The 3871-nt window shown below is 37.4% G+C and overlaps 1 pseudogene; it reads left to right on the top strand.

The window, feature by feature from the left end:
• Nucleotides 1-1508: 1508 nt before the first annotated feature.
• LOC103608786 lies at nt 1509-2182 on the top strand (annotated as a pseudogene).
• The last annotated feature ends 1689 nt before the right edge of the window (nt 2183-3871 follow it).

The raw sequence follows: 3871 nt of genomic DNA on the forward strand, positions 1-3871 counted from the left end.
TGTACCTGAAAATACCTGATGAAGGAAAACCTCGCCACCTTCATAGTGAAATAGTGAGAACAATAGCAGGAGATACACACTGTTATAAAAATAAAAGAGAATGATGTAAAGAAATGAAAGTTGCTTAGTTGAAAACTACAGGGCACAGGGTAAAAATCCTTAACAAATATTTACTCATAAATTCAACCTTAAAAATGAACAAAGAAGGAAAGAAAAGCATGGTATAACATTAGAAAATATATTAGTACAATATTACACTGTCAGTAAGAAGAAATTCCATAAACTCATGAAACCAATATATATTATTGATTGTATTATAAAATCTTTTGTTACTATGATTGGAGGGCACTTCCGTACCTTTACTTGAACAATCACTGACATATGCTTATGTGTTGCTCATAGATAGTGATTTTCTTCTCATTTGAAATGTCCAGATAGAAGATGACCTAGTGGAGAGGAACCAAGAAATTCACGGTGGATGCTTGCAGCAAATTGTAATCACCAAGGGCAACACGTCAGCTGAAGAGAGAGTTGTGTTAGGAAAATCATTTTATTGGAATTCTTATCATGTTTGAAATCTGATTGTAAATAATGAATACTCTTCAGGAAAGGTACATGAGGAATTTTATATATGTCAGAATGCACTTCTTTCGGGCCGGCCCGTGGCTCACTCGGGAGAGTGCGGTGCTGATAACACCAAGGCCCCGGGTTCAGATCCCATATAGGGATGGCCGGTTCGCTCACTGGCTGAGCGTGGTGCTGACAACACCAAGTCAAGGGTTAAGATTCCCCTTACCGGTCATCTTTAAAAAAAAAAAAAAAAAGAATGCACTTCTTTCTAGAGAGCCTGATGTGATGCCTGCTGGAGAGAAACCTGATGACTATCATATAACTGGAAAATTTCCCAGACATCTTGAAAACCTTAGTCAGCATCCGAATATTCAAACTGAGAATACAGTTTGAAAAGCTGCTGCCTTTAGAATACCGTGGAAAAGCAAAATCCTCCAACACAGAGTCAATAATACTTTCACATAAAAATACTGATATCAATGATACCACCTAAGTGTAATGAATATGAGAAAGGTTGTGGTAAGTCAGTTGTCATTGACCAAGAAGTAGCTCAGGGGGAAAAGAAAACTATTCAATGTGATATATGTGGGGAAATGTTCTATAAAAAATCTGAACTCATTAAACATCAGATTATGCACACAGGAGAGAAACACTGTAAATACACTGAATGTGAGAACTCTTTTATTAAGAAATTATACATTACATCACATCAGAGAACACCTACACAGGAGAAGATTTATGGTTGGAATGAACATGAGAAAATTTTTTCTCAGAATTCACAATTAGAATGCATCAGAGAATTCACAAAGGAGAAAAGTACTATGGAAGTATTGACCATGGGAAAAACATTTGTGACAATTCACTCCTCAGCCATCCTGAGAAAATTCACATAGATGCAATACCATATATAAGGAATGAATGTAGAAAATTTTTCTACCATGAGTCTGTCCTCACTCTATATCAGAGAATTCACACAAGTGAGAAACCATGTAAAGAATATGAAAAAATTTTTCTACAGTAGTAGATGTGATAAAACCTTTCACCAAAAGTCACACCACAGCAGACATCAGAGAATTCACACAGGTGAGAAACCCTGTGAATGCAAAGAATGTGAGAAAGCTTTCTTCCACAAGTCAGTCCATATTTTACATCAGAGAGCTCACACAGGTGAAAAGAACATGAAGATAAAGAATGTGAAAAAGCTTTTAAGCAAAAGTCAGATCTCAGCAGGAATGAGAGAATTCACACTAGTGAGAAGCCATATCAATGTAAAGAATGTGGAAAAACTTGTAACCAAAAGTCAAACCTCAGCATTCATCAGAAAACTCACTCAGGTGAGAAACTACATGAATGTAAAGATTGTGGAAAAGCTTTTAACCAAAAGTCACAACTTAGCAGCCATCAACGAATTCACTCAGGTGAGAAACTACATGAATGTAAAGATTGTGTAAAAGCTTTTATCCAAAATTCACACCTCAGCATTCATCAGAGAACTCACTCAGGTGAGAAACTGTATGAATGTAAAGAATGTCAAAAAACTTTTAACCGAATGTCTAACCTCAGCAGCCCACAAAGAATTCACGCTGGTGAGAAGCCATATGGATGTAAATAACCTCAGCAGCCCACAAAGAATTCACGCTGGTGAGAAGCCATATGGATGTAAAGTATGTTTAAAAGTTTTTTTTTTTTTCCTTTTTGCCTTTTTTTCGTGACTGGTAATGGGATCGCAACCCTCAGTGTCACGCCCGCACCCCGCTCATCCAGTATGCGGACTGGTCTCTATATGGGATCCAAACCCTCCGCGGAACGCCGCCACGCTCCCAAGTGCCACACTCTACTGAGTGTGCCACCGGGCCGGCCCTGTTTAAAAGTTTTTAACTGAAAGTCACAATTCAGCAGCCATCAGAGAATTCACACAGGTGAGAAACCCTGTAAATGTAAGAAATGTAGGAAAGCATTTTACCAGAACTCACCATAATAGACATGAACAAATTCACACATGGGTAAATCCCAATTAGTGTAATGGTTGTGGGAAAGCATTTTGCCATAAGTCACACCTCACGTTTCATCAGAGAACTTACAGCAAGATGAAACTCTGTAAACGTTCACCTGTCCCTTGGTATTGAAGGTTGGTTCCAGGAGCCCCTGTTGAAGAAAACACTTGCAAAGGATCAAGCCCCTTCTATAGATGGTGTACTTTTTCAATTTTACTATGCACTTTCTTCTGTGTCCTTTGCATCTTGAGTGGATTATTTCCATTACTGAATACAGTAGGAATTCCTTGTAAATAGTTGTTATACTGTTGTTTTTTACTTGCAGTGTAGTTTTATTTTTTTTCCTCTGATTTTTAAGGAATTTAATAAGTGTTTGGTTGAATCACCAGATGTTCGACCCTCAGATATAGAAGAAGGTCAATAATTGTGAAAACATCTTTTTTCAGCAGTTACAGGGCTGGCTATAGTTAGCATTTTGTTGGTTAGAGCTAATAACAGCATTGTTCCCTGTACTGGCAGCTACTGAAAATACAAAAAAAGAAAAGTAAAGTGAAAAGAACTCAACCTGCATCAGTCATGAGATAATTTACACAGGGGGGAAATTCTGTACGGATTAGACTGGGTACATATTTCCAAAAAACACCTTATTTCCTTTTTACACATGCCTGCAATCTCAGCCTGAAATTATTGTGTGTGGAACCATGTAATTTAGCTCTGTTCAGGGGAGTATGGAGACAGGTGATAAATGTTACTTTCAGGCCTCATCAAGGCCAGGCAATAAAAAAAAAATGTTCATGCATGTGTCTGTGATTTCTCATGCTCTCTGGGACTGAAGGGCTGATGACTCCTAGGGTGGAGTTGGGGGCCATAGGTGGGAGAAATTCACCATAATTTAAGACCATGAATTGAAAAAACCATAGTTCTTTGCAGCTCTACCTGTGAATCCTCTATTCATACTTATGTAAGAAATGCTTACTGTGTTGACCCATTTCATGTGTGATCTCTTTGTGTTTCAACACATGTAGCCCACTGTGCTAAATGACATTATAAACTTTCTCAGATAAGTTACAAGTTCTTGAAAATGAGAATATTCACACAGAAGAGAAACGTGTATTGTCACCTTTTACCCCCAAGTCTGCTTATGGAAAAATTAAATTATAGTGAGAAACAATTTATTAAATATGGAACACCGTACCAGGCAGGGACATCTCATTGAACACTGAAAATGAATTTATCTTCATCAATATCCTTAATTTATCTAAGCTTTCAACTTAACTTTTATTTTTTATGTGTCAGATAATTTGAAA

This window comes from Galeopterus variegatus, unplaced genomic scaffold (assembly GCF_000696425.1).
Source record: "Galeopterus variegatus unplaced genomic scaffold, G_variegatus-3.0.2 Scaffold8851, whole genome shotgun sequence".
Lineage (NCBI taxonomy): Eukaryota > Metazoa > Chordata > Mammalia > Dermoptera > Cynocephalidae > Galeopterus > Galeopterus variegatus.